We start from the raw sequence: 18,443 nt of genomic DNA, 5'->3' as shown, positions 1-18,443 counted from the left end.
TGCAAGGGTAAAATCGTTAGTTTTAAGTATTATTACTTGTTATTGTAAAACTTTTCAAATAAGTTTAGGAACATATAATTCCTGAGATTGGCCATTGAGAATAAATTCACGTTTTTAGCATGGGGAAAGAATCTAAATCTCTGCATTTAGGTTTCTGCTCACAATTTGTCTCAAATTTTCCAGTAATCCCTGCCAATGTATTCAATAAGTAAAAATCTGAATTAAATTACTGTTTGGTTTCTCACTGCTCTGAGAAAGAAATAAATACTGACGTTGTTGCGTAAAGCCTCTATGCCCCAATTTCCTCTATCTTATGTTCACCTTTCTTGTACCACTCTCCACTTCACTTGGTTTTCTTCAGCCACATGCTTCTTCATTCTTGCCTATAGGAGATTCATGATTGATTATTTCTTCATTGAGATTCTGGCATTAGGCTGATTGGATTAATCTATGGAGCAAAGTAATCTGTGAACCAGTTACCCATGTATGTAATATTCTTTCCTTCGAGGAAAGTGATGACATCATTCAAATCCAGGAATATATTTGTCATCTTGACTCTCTACCTCCCTACACCTCTCATAAGCATATTCAGTCAGATTCCAAACGGAGGTACTGAGCATGTTAGGAGGTTTGAAGGTACTGGTAGTCACATAGAACTACCTCTGTAGAGAAGATGGTAAGGTATCCATCAATGACAAATGTGGCAAAGATGTTGAATTTTAGAAGAATATCTTCTCATATCTAGAAAATGCCCAAATTTGCATTTAACAGTATAGATTTTAACTTTTTGATTAAAACAGAGACAAAATACCCAGCTCAAACATTTGTTATGAGAAGAAAATGAGATCATATATTAAATGAGAGAAACAAATCAGCCTTAAAATGCAGGTACTGAATAGCTAGATGGACTGTTTGCTACAGCAAGCACACTAGCACTTTTATTTTTTAATAACCTTATTGTGTGGATGTTCACAATCACTCAAAATAGGATAAACCACATGTGCTGAAAACACGCACACATGGACACACAGGCTCTACTAAATATTTACTGCCATAAGATCTTTGAAGAGGTATAAATGAGCCCATTTCTGATAGAATATCAGATAGAATATCAGAATATCTAATAGAATACTTAAAACAGTGTTACGTGTGGCTCATAGCTAGTCTCCGAGGGGGAAAATTGTTCCCAGGGCTGCATCTGTTCCAGAGTCCCCTACATGTTCCATATGCATCCTCAATTGTATCATCAGTTGGGAATGATGTCTTCACATGATTCTCACTCCTTTCTCTACACTCTGGTTTATCAGTAAGGTAAGTGTTAAATAAGTAGCACAAGTAAACCAAGAACCAAATGTAAGCTTTTGCCAGATACAAACCAAAATTTTATTATATTGTATCTATAGTTCATTAAATGCTAAGGAAACAACATGACAGCTGTCACTGTAGGATCCTATATTTTTGAGAAACCAAAGGTAGTTCTTCATATGAAGAACAAAAATTTCTAACATAAAAGGAATGTAAAATTAATAAAGTTCTATTATCTTATTCTAAAGCCAAGTTCATCATTTGCTTTTCCTTTTTCATACCAAAACACAGAAAAATGGAGACATATGCATTGTTAGGTACATGGGGTTTTGATTTTATAAATGTGTTTTACTCCAACCCATCTTTTGTAATTTTATACCTTTCCAAGGAACTAGAGAGAAATATTGTCTAGCAATGCAGACATAAAATGCAGTGTAAATGCGTGGTAAATTTACATTTTTGGATCCAAGCAAAATTTTGCCAAGGTGCTTCTTTCTGGCATTGACTGCAAACAATACTCAAGACCTATTCTGAGAAATACTTTCTGTTCCTTCTAATTCCTTATACAACAAGACTAGTAGTTTTTCCATTTTCTCTATTCATATTTTCATTTCATAAAGCTCACAATAAATGGCTTGAATCTATACATGTTTTGGAGTATTCAGCACTTAAATTTGTTAAATTTATCCATTACTTTACAGCCATCCACTCACCCACTCATCTATCCAGCATTTACTGAGTATTTACTATGTGCCAGGCAGAGTAAGTTCCACATGCTTGGAGTATATGGAGAATGAACCAAAGATCTCTGCCCTGGTAGAGCTTATATTCTAGCTAATAAGATAGAAACCATCAAAAGTAACTTTAATAAATAACTATATTACAAATATGTTAGGAGATGATAAATTCTATGGAAAAAAGTTTAAGTAGAGCAAGGCAAGTGGATTTACACGTTCTGGTGATAGATGGAACAATGTAGTACTAAATGATGTGGGGAAGGTAGGGTTCATTAAGATACAATTTGAGCAGATACCTGAAGTAGGTTTGTCAGTTGTCCAAATAGCTATTTGGGGCAAGAACATCTAGGCACAAAGGAGAGGTGGGGCACAGTCCTGAAAGTGAGCATTGGCTTGATATGTTTAAGGAAGTTCTTAGATGTCAGTATGGCTGCAGTGTTTAGGACCAAGGAAAGAGAAGTAGAAGATGAAGGTGGAAGTAATGTGAGCCTAGTCACCTAAAGACTTAGAAGACATTTTAAGGACTTTGGATTCTACTGTGAGGAAATGGCCAGCCATTGTAGTTTTTAGCAGAGGGGTAACATGAACTTACATTTTTGAAGGATTCTGTCAGTTTTGGGTTGCTAGAACAAAACAACCGAGACTGGTATCTTAAACACTTATTCCTCACATTGCTGGAGCATGGGAAATCTAACATCAAAGTGTCAGTAGATTGAATTTCTGTTGAGAACCTGCTTCCCAGCATATAAGCAACTACCTTCTTGCTATATACCCAAATGGCAGAAAGAGAAAGCTCTGGTGTCTCTTCCTCTTCTAATAAGGACACTAATTCCCTCATGGGGCCTCTACCTTCATGACCTTATATAAACCTAATGGCCTCCCAATGGCTTCATCTCCAAATATCATCACATTGGAGATTAGGGCTTCAACAAGTAAAGGGAGTGTGGAAATCACAAACATTCAGTCCATAACAGATTACTTTGGTTTCTCTGTTAATACTAGATTGTAGGAGTGGCAAGGATAGACCTATGGAGACAAATAATCAGGCTATTCCTTGTTTTCATTTTCAGCAAAATAAAGTTCTGGTTTACTGTTCAACAACATTGTTTCACACATACATCAAACAGCCCAATGAATAAATAAACAAGCAGCAACTTCATAGAGGAAAAAAAAAGGAAAAAAAATAAACTTTTTATCTTTGGTCTTTTTAGCCATCTCATAGAAAGTAACTACTTATAGTACAACTAAAAACATATACAAAAAAAGTTACTGGAATTCTCAGAATAAGATTGTTTTATTGCTTTTGCTTTTTAGAACAAGGTTATTTTCCTCCTTTAAGATCACAACAACATGATCACACTACAAGTAAAGTCAGAGATAGGACAGGGAACCTTCTGAAGGATGATTTGGTCATCCAAGATCATTAAAAATGACTGACCCCCAACAATATAGAAAAAATATAAAATGTAAATAAAAAACACAAATTTTCCTTTTTAAAGTTTTTTTAAGGAAAAAAAGAACAAGGCCTTGGATGTTTTGGTTCTTTTTTTCTCCCCTGTTGCAAATTCACGTCGTGGTTGTGTGTGACATCTGAGGGTGGCGCTGCCCAGGATGGGCGGGTGAGACTGTCCATGGTGACCACGTTTAGATTCTGAGGTGGGAAGTAGAGGGTGAATAGGTCGCAATGGTCTTTTTCTCAAGTTTGACTTTTCCTTTTTTGATGTCTAGTCATCTGTGTTGCTTTTCTGCTTCTTGTTGTGGATACTGTCATCCTCATCATCTTCAGCCATCCACTTGCCAGTAGCTGCCTCAGCCTCATCTTCATCCTCTTCCTCGCGTTGCCTTCCTCTCCTCCTCTTCATATTCCTCATCATCAGCCTACTGCTCCTCATTTGCCTCATTAGTGTTCCCATCAGCAGGAGCGTCCTTTTCATTCTCCACCTCGTCTACAACTTCCTTCTTCTCCTTTAAGTCCTTGCTGATCTCAGAGCTGGTGCCTGGAGACGTCTGGCTTCATGGGGTCATGCAGGTGATCCGATGCAGGCAGGGGATTAAAAGGAAAGCAAGAGTACGAGGACTCTGGAGTCCTGTACTGGACTGGAGTCCAGTCCTGGCGGAGGAGGTGTACTGTGGATGTGGTTGCAGGGAATCAGGGGCCGGACTGGGGAACAATCTATCCCTTACTTAAATTATGAGATTATATTGGTTCCACCAGGCTAATTTAAGCAGAAGCTATGTAAACTGGTCAAACTCTGGATGTATTTGGTGATGAAACCAATAGGATTTCTTGGAAGTTCCTGATAGGTGAAGTAGGGTTCCAAGGTCATGTATTAAGAAACTGGAAGGATAGAGTTACGATTTATGAGATGGGAGAGGCTGCAGGAAAAAACAATTTGGGGGATGGAGGTGTGAGAATTAAAGTTGTAGTTTGCAGTTGAGGTTCCATTAAAAGGTGAGGTGGAGATTCAGCTAGCTGGATGTATGTCTGGAGATCACAGGAAAGATCAGGGATATGGATATAAACTTAGCAATGAATACACACGATGGCATATAAAGATCCAAGCATAGATGCAGTCAAAACATGGATGAGTATAGATAAAAAATAGTAGATGGTCATGGATTGAATTGCATATTAGACTATTCCATATTAGAATATTAAGAACAAAAGAAGAAACTACCAAAGCAGACTGAGAAGGAATAACCAATGAGGTAAGAGAAAATTTCATGTGACGTCTGAAGCTCAGTAAAGTCTACCAAAAAAGGAGTGATAATGATGCTGCTTATAGGTCAAGTATGATGAGAAATGTAAATGGACCATTGGAGTTAGCATTGAGGTTATAGGTGACTTCAATAAGACATTTCTAACAAACAACTGTATGAATCTCTTCCTGACCTCTTTACCTCTTGCCTAGCCATCTTCAATTCTAACTTCTTCTTATTATGATTACCAGTTATTAATTTTTCCTTTTGTTTCTAATTAAAAAAGGAGTATATGCTAGTTGAATTAGTGAAATAATTTCACACCATTTTCCATACGAACCTAAATGGAAAAATGTACAATTCTATTTATTTAAGGGTCAGGTTTTTAGCTTGTGTTGACAAAAACTGGTCCTAATTGCTCTAATAGAGAATATAAATTTGAATATCTTTAGTAGTTGCATTTACATTAATATGTGTAAATCAAAATTTAATCCATTTGTTCTGAACAAATAGTTATTTCCGTTTTTTGTCTCTATACATGGTACTGTAACAGTATTTTCAAATATCCTGATATACCTGTATTTTTGTTTCAGTTGGGTAGTTTTTCAAAAGTTGAATTCATAGTCAAAGCATGTATATTTTACAGTATAATGGATATTGTTGCACCCTCACTAGTAATTAATGGATTTTTATAGGATAATGGATATTGTTGCACCCTCACTAGTAAGTAATGTTTACCATAACTTTACTAGCATTGGATTGTAATAATTTTGTTTTTTTATTTTTTTATTGTTTTAGGATTTTCTAATCTGAAAGATATATGAATTGTTGCTGTGGTTTGCATTTCTCTGAATAGTAATCAGGGCAAGCACCATATAATAATAGTATTTTGATTTTGCTCTTGTGTGAATTACCCATTCTTTCCCTTTGTTCACTTATTTTTTCTCCTTTTTCAAAAAATTTATTTATTTTGAGAGAGAGTGTGCATGCGTGAGACAGACAGAGAGAGAGGGAGAGAGAGAATGTGGGATAGGGGCAGAGAGAGACAATCCCAAGCAGGGTCTGCAATGTGAGCACAGAGCCCAATGTGGGGCTCGATCTCACAAACCCTGAGATCATGATCTGGACTTAAATCAAGAGTCAGATGCTTAACAGATTGAGCCACCCAGGCTCCCCCGTCCATTTAATTTTTAAGTAGTATCCCAGAAACTACTTTTTTTCCTACTATAATGTTTTTTAGAACTCCTTTTATTTCTTCCACATATGCAGTCACATCACCTTGGTCAATCCTAGAAAGGTATCTTTTTGCTGCTTCTTTTTTCCTTAAACTTCCTCAGGATTGATAAACTATGTTAATTGTCTCTAAGAAAGCTTTTTCTTTAATTTAGTATTTGTTTGGTTGTCACAACAGAATGGTACTATGTTAGGCACTAAAACCGATATAGTTAAGGAAGTAATGTTCCTTTAACGGTAAAAGAAATGGAAAGTTACAAAGATAATTACTTGAATAGGAGACAACACAGCATGCTCACACAGAGAGTTGAAAGCTTACCAGTTTTTTCAAAGTTCCTCTGTAAGGCATACAACCGCTCATGAGTGAGGAAATATCCCAAAAGAAAGTCTCCATTTGCCACACTGAAGGAGGTTTTCATATCATACTAGTTCCCTGACCTTCACTAAACCATGTTGGAGATGGGAGGCTAGGTATCTGGCATCCTGATAATCAGGTACAACTCATGTCAACACATTCTTGAGTCTCAATTACATAGGTGGGCTGAGAATTTCCCAGTTTTTCAGGTCTCATTTTATTATTTCTCATTTTCAACATTCATTTCTACTTCTCTTCCCTTTCTTTGGGCAAATAAACAAAAGTATTGAATATGTTTGTAGTAGTGACAGGTAAGTTTCACCCTTATCTGTTTGCTCACTTTTTTTTTTTCTTATTAACTAATTAACAAGGCAGTGCTGCTCCTCAAGGTTTAAGATGGTCTGTACTTACCAGCCTTTTTTGTAGGTAGATATGGCTGTATGACTAAGTTCTTGCCAATGAAATAGGAGTGGAAGAAATGCATGCTACTTTCACATCATTTACTTAAAAGAAGCATGCTGACCCTTTGTTTCCTCTTTCTGTCTTCCCCTTGAGTTTTACTATGTAGTGGTCAGCCAGCTTCCATCGTGATAATAAAGGCAACTTAGTCTACACAAGATAACCAAACCTAAGAACCACAAGAACCAGAAATTTCAGTGGCTGCAACAGCAATGATTTTGGCCCTGCACTGCCTATCCACCTATATAGTAAAATGAAAACACATAAACTAACCAAAAAAAAAAAAATGGTCTTGTTTTGAGCCACAATATTTTGGAGTCTTTTCAAAATATCACAGTAGTCTAGCCAAGGGATTGGCAAACTCTTTGTGTGAAAGGCCAGACAGTAAACATGTTCAGCTTTGCAGGCCTTACAGTTTTTGTTGTGACTACACCATCTGCCCTAAACCTGTCCTTTCAGGGTAAAGGGAGACAGACACAGATAATACAGAAATGGATGAGCATAGCTGTGTTATAATAAAACTTAAAAAAAAAAAAAACAACTTTTTAGTCATTTGTTTCATGGATATAGTTTGATAGTTTGATGTCTGCTGATCCAGCCCACAATATCATACAATCTTTTTGGTCACACATGTGTTTGAAAAAAATATTTTTGTGTGAATATACATTTGTTTTAAATTTATATAAATTGTATTGCATTAAAGACATAATTTAAAATTTTGTTAATACCGTAAATTTAAGATTATATTATAATTTGCATTTGTTATTGATTACTTCTGATTATTGCCTGGATTTCCATAATAATTACTTAGGAGACAACTGATGTTAATATATTGAATCTTCTGATAGATGAAAATGATATAGTTCTCCATTTGTTTAGGTCCTCTTTAGTTTTACAGTTTTTGGTGAGCCAAACTTACACACATATGCTTAAATGTTTGGCTTAGTAATTTGTATGTTTTGACACTATTGTTAGTAGGGCTTTTAAATTTCCATTTCTAGCCATTCAAGCCTATTTACAGAAATGTATTTGAATTTACATATTAACACTATATAACACAACCTTAATTCATCAGTACTTATGGTATCTTTTTCTGTGGATTCCTTAATATTCTCTATAGAGATAATTACTCTGATAGAAAAAAATAAAATTTTACTTTTTTTCCCAAGTGTTTGTGCTTGTATTTCTTGTTTCTCTCTTCACTGCACATTCACAAATTTTCAGTAATGAATACAAGTAGTAAGTGTAGACATTCCTTTTTTGTCCCCGATTAAAATGGGAAAGCATTCAAATTTTCATCATTGCCCATTGTGTCCATTGAAAGTGGGTTTGTAGATTGCTCTTAAGCAGAATGAGGAAGTTCCCTTCTATCTTTAGTGTGCTGAGAATTTTATTATAAATAAGTATTGATTTTTGTCAAATGGTATTTCAGCAACCATGGCCCTATGCACATGGTTTTCCTCCTCTATTCTGCTAATATGGTGAATTACATTTTTATAACATCTTTTTTTGTGGGTGAATAATTTTCCACTGTATGGCTATACTACATTTATTTGTCAGTTTATAGACATTTGAATTCACTTCACTTTTTGGCCATTATGAGCATCTATGTACAAGTTTTTATATGAACATATGCTGTCATTTCTCTAGCAGAATCTAGAGCAATGATTGGGTTATAAATTAACTGGATGTTTAGCTTTAAGGCAGTGCCATGCCGTTTCGCAAAGAGGTTTCGCCATTTTACCATTCCCACGCAATATAAGAGTTCTGTCTCCTACCATCCCTATCCTAAACACTTGTACTTACAGACTGCTGTCTGCTGGGTCACTTCATGCTTTTCTCAGTTAACTGCATTTTATCAAAACTCATTGGAACTGTCCAAAGATCATTTTTTGCCACTTATACTGTAATCACTATGTTTAATTAAATGTTATGTCAACAATTAAAAATGAATGCAAATAAAGAATTTGTTTTCTTGAAATCTAAGATGAATTCTTTAGAAGGACTTCAAAAAAGCTAGTTAATAAAAGAACGTAGACAAATTAAGCATGGACAAGATAATGTAAGAGATTAGATGGAACTTCACAAAATTGCAAGAGGATTCTACACTCAATTTACTTTGGAAGTTTCTGGATATTTCTCTACCACTTTTAAGAAAATAAATTGGAAATCATAATTGATATTTTATGGGAATAGTTACAAAAATGAAAGAAAAAAACTGAAGAAGAAGAAGAAGAAGAAGAAGAAGAAGAAGAAGAAGAAGAAGAAGAAGAAGACGTCTCCCTCCCCTCAAAAAACTCTATTCAGTGGATATGTTTATCAAAAAAGCATGCGCCTATATGAAGATTGATAAATGAATACATACAGGTGTTTATGTTAACATAAAATGTTTAAGAGTTTATTTTGTATTTTGATGATTCTCTATGTTTAATTAACCGTTAGTCAATGAACTACAACTAAGAAAACTATCAAGCATTTTATATCATTACATTGTCCTTGATCTTAGAGAAGGCATGTATTTTGCTGTTCTCCTCTTAAAATTTTATTTTCTGGATGTCAATCTCCCATCAAAATGGTGAAACTCATAAAATAAAATAATGGAAATAAAGAGGACTTGATCAAAAATGGGGTTGAGTATATTCAAGGCATATGTTGCTAAATTTGCTGGGCATATGTTGTTCAGTTTAAAAATCATTGGATGAATGAGTGAAACAGAATAAAAACTAGATTTCAACTTCTTGTTTGAAGTTGAAATGATAAAATATTTATCATGGTAGAAATATCTTATATGAATAAAAATATATGTAGTAAAACAAATGTGCTGATATTTAAGTACTCATGTGTGTTCATAAATTAAGTCACTCATATACAAGGGATACTCCTCAGTAACAATTAACTGAACATATTCAAAGTCCTAAACATATAAAGGCAAAGAAAAACATAGTGGAAATTTTTTAAAATTTTTTTTAACGTTTATTCATTTTTGAGAGACAGAGAGAGACAGAGCATGAGCGGCAAAGGGGCAGAGAGAGGGAGACACAGAATCCGAGGCAGGCTTGAGGCTCTGAGCCATCAGCACAGAGCCAAAGCAGGGCTCAAACTCACAGACTGCAAGATCATGACCTGAGCCAAAGTCAGTCGCTCAACTGACTGAGCCACCCAGGTGCCCCTATAGTGGAGTTTTTTAAGGGCTTGACAAAAGAGAAAGATAGGAGTAGGTCTGATATGGTAACATAAATTTCTAGGACTGTCTATAAATAGAACTTTTTAAATACACCATTTTTTAACATTTTATATTAAAACAATGGAAAGGTACCACAGAGAGTTCCTATATACCTAGCAAACTCTTTATTATCTGCTAACATTAGTAAGGTACAGTTGTCACATTAATGGAATGGTACTGATGCACTGTTATGAAGTAAAGTCCATACTTAAAGTAGATTTCCTTAGTTTTTCCCTAATGTTCTTTTCCATTTGAGGATACCACATTATATTTGGTCATTATGTCTCATTAGGTCATGGCAGGTTTTCAGGTTCTTCCTTTGCTTTTGTTTGTTTTATTTTGTTTTGATAATTTTGATAACTTTGAATAATAATGGCCTGATTTTATATATATATATATATATATATATATATATATATATATATATATGTGTGTGTGTGTGTGTGTATGTGTGTATATATGTATATGTATATATGTGTATATATGTATATATATATATATATATACATATATATATATATATATATATATATATAAAATCAGGCCATTATTCAAAGTACACACACATATATATACACATATACATACACACACACACACATATATATATTTTTTTAGAATGCCTCTCAATTAGCTTTTGTGAAGAAGACCTGAGGTAAGTACCATTCTCATCACAACATATCAAGGGTATTTACTATCAATATGACATTTCACTATTGCTATTAACCTGTAGGTAATATTTATTTGGTTTTTCCACTGTAAAATACATACTGTACTCTTTCAAAGGAGGTTAGAATGTACAGCCTAGCTTAGAGTGTACAGTTAATCTCCACTTACTTCCAGGCAAAATATCTCTGTCAATTAGGTTTATTTTTCACAAGAGGTTTGGCACTTCTACCTCTATTTATTAAATAATTTATGTCAGTATGAAAATTTATTTTATACATTAAGTTATATTCCAATACTACTTTACTGTTTTGCTTAAAGTGTTTCAGCTTTAGATATTAGTGTTCTTTCAGTTGACTACTGTATCCCTTTGACATACCCCTATCAATGTTGATGGACTTTTTTTTTTTTTTTTTTTTTTTAGCACATCCTTACTTTCTGGTACTACAGGATGCTCTAGACTTATTTTGTACACTTCTTGCCCCAGTTCTAAAATCCATTATCTCTCCAAATAGCCCAGTTTTTTTTTTTTTTTTTTTTTTTTTTTTTTTTTTTTTTTTTTTTTTTTTTTTTAACTAGAGGTCCATATTAGAAACAAAGATCTTGGTTCTAGGCCTGCTCATTGCTCCTGGGGTATCATTGCTTCTAGGCAATCTCAGCTAATACAGCAAGGAAACATACAGATCTATGTCAACCAGTGTATGTACATGTATCCATAAGTATATCCATATGAATCCATCTGTATATATATTAAGGTAAACTTAGGTTTATGCTGATGTTTTCACCTCTAACCCATTAGCACATGGATCTTCTACCCTTCTGCCCTTGTTTACCTATAACTACTCACTCCCAACAGTGAGAAACTGTCATCATTTACTTAATCAATTATTTTTACAGTCTGCATTCCATTCTTGGATTCCACAACCTTCCAAATGACTTTCTAAAACTAACATACATTAAAATTCACTCAGTGCTGTGAAGTTCTATGGGTCTTGGCAAATGCCTAGTGTCATTTATCCGCTATTATAGTATCATTCATAATAGATTTATTGCTCTAAAGTTTCCCATTTTCATTTGTTAACCCCCCAAAAAAACTGGTAGCCATTGATCTTTACATAATTTTGCCTCTTTATATGTCACATAAGCATACAGTAGACAGTCTTTTCAGAATGGCTTATTTTACTTTTGCAATATATATTTAAGGTACATCCACATCCTTGGATGAATCTTATACATAAATTTGTATACAAATAGTATAAAGTTTTCTCCAACTTTTTTCGGCAGTTAAAAAAATCTATACTCAAAACAATTCCATGTCAGTATACACAGACCACTTTATTTTTAAAAGTATGATATACTATACCAGAGAATGGATAATCTACTTTAAACATCTCACTATTGGTGAGTATTAGTGGTTTCTAATTTTTTTGCTATTACAAATACGACTTCACTGAATCTCCATAAAGCTTTGAATTTGTGGTATTTGCCCAATTACTTTATAGGTAGAATTAAGCATTGATTTTGGGGGTACTCCATATTGTTAAATTTAAATTTTTATTTTGAAATGATTTTGGATTTACAAGGGTGTTGCTTCTTTAACATCTTCCATTCACCATGGTTTTATATCTAACATTTGATATATAATACATTTTTGCATTCCAAGGAAACTGCACCAATTTATACTACCTCTAAAACTATGTAAAGAAAACTCTATTCTATAACCTTTTTGTAAATTTTTAAAATTATTATTATTTTTTTTTTAATTTGAGAGAGAGAGAGAGAGAGAGAGAGAGAGAGAGCAAGCAAGGGAGAGGGGCAAAGGGGGAGAAAAAGAATCCTAAGCAGGCTCCATGCTGACGGTGGAACCCAAGAGGGGCTTGATCCCAGGCCCCTGGGATCATGATCTGAGCTGAACTCAAGAGTCAGACACTCATCCAGCTGAGCTACCCAGGCACCCCTCTATAGTAGAGGTCACTCTTAATTTTTGTTGATTTGATGTGTATATATTTTTTGTGCTTAAATAGCATTTTCCTTATTTTAGTGAAGATATATTTCCACATGATTATTGTAATCTTTATAATACTTTGATGATTCTTTTGTTTATTTTCTTTGATCATTTTTTGTCATGTATCCCTCATGAGGTTCTCTCAGCCTCACTTGCCTCCAAAATATGCTCAAGTGTTATCCATCTCAATAGCTAACAAATCTGTGCAGCTCTCCCTGACTTTGCTGCTTTAAGGCACACCTGCCATGCATCCAGAGTTTCTGGTTCATCCCATCATTTTTTGGAATTGGATGGGGTAACACAGACACAAAAATTGGGATTGGCTTCCCAATCAGGCCACGACGTGCAACCTAGATTGGCAAGGGGCTAACTCTTTATGGAGGAACTTTGACAGATGGGAAAGAAGCAGGATGGTGTAGACAAATAAATTCCCTATCCATTCCTTGGTCAGATGGAAATGGTTTTTGGATTGTCTGCCTTTGGTTTTCTTCTCTTCTCCTTGGCTCATTTATTTCCCTCAATCTTTCTGCCCTGAGATTGCATCTTACAATAAAATATTGCACACTGCATCTAAGATCGACCTCAGGCTCCTTTTCAATTGGAGTCTGCGTTAAGGCACCATTTTTCTCTTGGGTAGGGCCTTTCTTTACCAACTTGCAAAATACCATCAGGCATTATGGTCATTATTTCCTTCCTATTGTACATGTACTAAGTATTTTTGCAGTGTGTACTGGCCTAAGAAATTGATTGTATATACTTCTCGTTTGTGAGAGACAGATTTTTACGTTTGTTATATCACTCTTTCCCTTATGAGTTCTGGTGATTCCTATGTTGTTCTGGAAGGCTTTCTCGATTCCAAGATTATTTTTGAAATTACTAATAGAGGGGCACCTGGGTGGCTCAGTTGGTTAAGCGTCCAATTTAGGCTCAGGTCATGCTCTCATGGCTTGTGGTTTTGAGCCCCACCTCAGGGTCTGTGCTAACAGCTCAGATCCTGGAGCTGCTTCGCATTCTGTGTCTCCCTCTCTCTGCCCCTTTCCTGCTCATAATTGGTCTCTCTCAAAAATAAGTTAACATTAAAATTTTTTTTAATTACTAACTGCGTATAAGATCTTAACTTTTTCTCAATTCGTTTGAAATGTATTTCTATAATGATGGAAATCAGAAATTGATTTCAACTTCAAAAGTGATCTTTTAATTTACTTTATCCCCAATCCTTTTTGCTAAATACTAGAAAGTCTCTGGAAACATGTGGCAATAATTTTGAAAGAATCTCCACTCAAATTACCAAAAAACAACCATTTTTCCTTTTCCAACATGACAGACCTAACGACATAAATCAGATATAGGCAAGACCAAAAGCCAGCCCTCATGTAGGCCAGTTCTCCTTGAACTTCCATTTCAGGGAATCCATTCTCCTCTTTAATTGCTAATAATAATATGAAGTAATATCTTGCTGAGTTACATTTACACAGAACCATCAGCATACTTTTTTTTCCTTTTTCTGATCAGGTTGATACTTATAACACACTTCTATGCCAACTAGAAAAAATAAGTTGTTCCTTTTAGACGGATAAAGCTCTGTAGGTATGCAGCTTGGCAAGCTCTCATCACCTCTGCACAAAGTAGAAAAGGGCTCCACCTCAGGATTAAAGCAGCCCACCTCAGGCAAAGAACTTGGAGAGCAGAGCTCACCTGCATTTCTTTTCATACCAGCCTCCTCAGCCACATGTACCAGTGTAATGAACTTGCTTACATCTATGCTGGAGATCTGCTTAAGGTAAAGCTGTCCATGCCCTCTCCCTCAAATAAGTATGGCAGGACTGATTTACTCTTTGAAGAAATGTAGAAGGTAATTTGAACATATTAGAAAAACAAACGAGGAAGAAGAAAGGTATGTTAAATATTCCAAGATCTTTCTTCTAAGATCCTCAACTCTCTGGAGACTCCTCAAAAGGTAGAGGGTTTCCTTGAGGTAGACCCATCTTGTTATTTTGTGAAGATTAAATACAGCAACCCCATCCCTTCATTTCAATTTATGTGAGGATTTTTATCCTCTGTGGTTCCTTTAATTCTCCACAGTGGAGTGGCACAGAACGTTCCATTTTTGTTAAATCTTTATTTTTTTTCTTTTAATTTTCACTTAAATTTATGCATTTATATTTTAAGGACAGTGTCCTACCATATACTGAAATGTATCATTTCCCTGTATTTAAATAATTTATGATTTTTCCCACTTTATACTCCATTTTCTAATTCCATTCTTATCTTTCCACAGTGTCCATGATTTTATTTAAATGTACGTATTCCTGAAAAACACATGTTGCTGTTTTTGTGCTGTAAATCTTTTCTTACTTTTATATTCAACATGTTTTTGAGCTCAATTCATGTGAGTATATGTACATGTAGATCATTACTTTTAACCGATCCAGATTTTATATTTATATAAAAATTTATATGTATATAAAATCTGGATCGGTTAAAAGTAATGATATAGATTATGTATACATATATTATATATGTATATTATATATATGTATATTTAATACATACATATTATATACATATATTAATACACACGTATTACATACGTGTGTATTAATACATACGTATTATATAGGTATGAAAAGAAATGCACATATATAATATACTTGTGTATTAATACGTATATATAATACGTGTGTATTAATACACACGTATATTTAATACATATATATCTATTATATATATGCATATTTATGTATTACATGTATACTATTTTAACTTATCTATCCTTCCAGTATTGGATTTCTTGTGTTCCTACGCTGCAGCCTTTGCTAATTCTCTGTGGTTTTTATCTGCTTAAAGTACTTCGTCCCCAGGTATACTTTCTTAGTATAGTTAGTTTTCTCACTCTAGAGATAAAACTGTCCAAACTGAAAAATCATATCTCAAAGATATCCTTTGGGGGATGTATGCATGAGAAACAGAGAAGGTACAAACAGTCCATAATATACCTATCCCACCAAAGATCTCTGTTCTCAGAAGCCATGTTTGAATCTACTTTTAAAATTTTTAGGGCGCCTGGGTGGCTCAGTCGGTTGAGCGTCCGACTTCAGCTCAGGTCATGGTCTTACAGTCTGTGAGTTTGAGCTCTGCATCTGGCTCTGTGCTGACAGCTCAGAGCCTGGAGCCTGCTTTGGATTCTGTGTCTCCCTCTCTCTCTTCCCCTCCCCTGCTCATGCTCTGTCTCTCTCTGTCTCAAAAATAAATAAAAACATTTAAAAAAATTATAAAAAAATAAAATTTTTGTAACTGGACAATGAATCTTCAACATAGACTCTCAAAATCTGACCCTAGTATTATTCATCTTCAGTACTTTCAATGAAACGGACAGAATAATTTATGCTACTGAATCAGCTCCATTTTATCACATCATATTTTGTTTTTCTTTAAGAGACTGGTTATCCTTTTGGTTTTCATCTGTAACCCTTCCTGATACTCCTTTGCTGTATTTAAACTGCTTGCCACTGCAAACAATTCATAATACTTTTTTGTGCCTTTGTTAATGACTGCCATCCAGTCTGAGAAAAAAAAAATCAATTATACTTTCTTTAGCTTATTGTCCTTAGATCAGGTAGTGGGAATCATCCGTGGCTGCTATCCCATATCTGCCCACTCTCAGCATCTAGATTTGAATGCAGGTACACTACAATTTTATTATCACAGCCGCTGGCAAATTTTGAGGAAAATGAGGCACTCAGCTCTACTCTGTGCTCCTCCAAATCTGACAACTGTGTGACAAAAAATGATATTATGGACACAGCCCACTGAAAAGAATGTGTTCTAGTGTAACATACATTTTTGTTTTTATTTTTATTTAAAAAATTTTTTTTTTTTTACGTTTTACTTATTTTTGAGACAGAGAGAGACAGAGCATGAACAGGGGAGGGGCAGAGAGAGAGGGAGACACAGAATCCGAAGCAGGCTCCAGGCTCTGAGCCATCAGCCCAGAGACCGATGCGGGGCTCGAACTCACAGACCGCGAGATCGTGACCTGAGCCGAAGTCGGACGCCCAACCGACTGAGCCACCCAGGCGCCCCACATACACTTTTATTTTTTAAAAAAAATGCTTATTTTTAAGAGACAGAGACCAAGCACGAGTGGGGGAGGAGCAGAGAGACAGGGAGACACAGAATCTGAAGCAGACGTCAGGCTCTGAGCTGTCAGCACAGAGCCTGACACGGGGCTCAAACTCATGAACCACAAGATCATGACCTGAGAGGAAGTTGGATGCTTAACCAACTGAGCCAGCCAGGTGCCCCAACATACATCTTTAAATAGTAAAAACAAAACAAAACCAAACCTGTACTTCTAACTTTAGACTCTAAGCGGAAATACTCTCCATTTAAAGGGAGATGAACATATAAAATCCTCCTTCAGTTTCTCACTTAAGTATCAGAATAAAAGAACAGAAGATAAGGCATGTACAGAATCAACAAGTAATTTAGCTCCTTTACTAGTTTCTATGGCAACCTTTCTGCATGCAAGCTAAGAACAAAATGCACTAAAAAATTCAAGTTTGCCTTGGCCTTGGTCATTGACACTTTCAGCATTACCTTCTTCAACACAATGTTCAAAGCAATCAAAAACCTATACGAGTCAAAGTGCTAACTCTCTATAGAAAGACTTTTATAAACTTGAATGTAGGACAGTGTTTAGTCAATGGGGCCAAAATAAAGTTTTCTTTTTAAAAGTCAACTTAAAAAATTATGAACTCTCGCTTGTTGACAATGACTGAAATAAACAGTCTACAAATTGCCAGTCTGAAAGGGATTTATGCAGCTGGGTCAGTCCCATCAGTTCCTGAGATAAAGAGTCTTTCATGCTATTCCCTTGGAATTTCTCTGCTGACCCCGAGTCACTGCAGATGAACGACTTCTCCAGGTTGTCCCAATAGAGTCGATAGCAGCCTTAAAAGCCTTCAGAATAGGTCCTCTGAGACTCTGATCCTTGAAAACAAAGGTGCACATTGAATTGTGGAGTCCGTTTGTTTGTTTCTATGAGAGGGAAGGTAATGCTGTAACACTGGCACTTGATTCACGGACTACAGAGCTCTAATATGCACAGACACATACATCTGATTCTATGGTCACGGCAATGCCTATAGTTCTACAGTACAGTGACATCTGGGGTCAGTTTTTTCACATGATGTTTTCTGGCAATGTGTATTCGAGCAGATGATATTCTTGAGTGGTATCTTAGTCCAGACCCCTGACAAAACTAGAAATTTTTAAATGGGCATTTTCTTTCTAGGCTCATATGGCTTAAGACTTTATTTTTTTTTCCTTCATATTTTTACTATTCACTGTAGATTTGCTTTTGCCTTTCCATTTGAATTTATTCTTAATATTTACTTCACCATTCTAAGTGAAACTTGGTTAAGCACATATTTATTGCCAGGCTCCAGGGAAGGAGTTGTGGATAACAACGTGTCCTTGCCATTAATAGATATATGTGTATGGTGCCAGAGAAAAACACAATTTACACCAGGGATGTCAAGAAAGTCTTCTAGGAACTGTTATTTTTGAGAAAAAAAAAATATCTGGGGGAGGAGAAATTATCTACTTAAAGAAATGAAGAGAACATTTTTGGCAGAAGGAATCTCAGGTGTGAGAGAATACAAGTGTGAAAGAGATTGGCAGATGCAAGGAACTGGAAAGATTACCAATTAAATATGCCATACATGTGAGAGCAAAGGAAAATGAAGCTAAAAAATG

The 18,443-nt window shown here is 35.2% G+C and overlaps 1 pseudogene; it reads left to right on the top strand.

Moving 5' to 3' along the window:
* Nucleotides 1-4,065: 4,065 nt before the first annotated feature.
* Nucleotides 4,066-18,443, top strand: part of LOC109274915 (protein SET-like) — a 79,517-nt pseudogene continuing 65,139 nt past the window's right edge.

This window comes from Panthera pardus, unplaced genomic scaffold, assembly GCF_024362965.1.
Source record: "Panthera pardus isolate Hobbes unplaced genomic scaffold, ASM2436296v1 HiC_scaffold_13, whole genome shotgun sequence".
NCBI classification, from domain to species: domain Eukaryota; kingdom Metazoa; phylum Chordata; class Mammalia; order Carnivora; family Felidae; genus Panthera; species Panthera pardus.
This window is presented reverse-complemented; position numbering and strand designations above follow the sequence as displayed.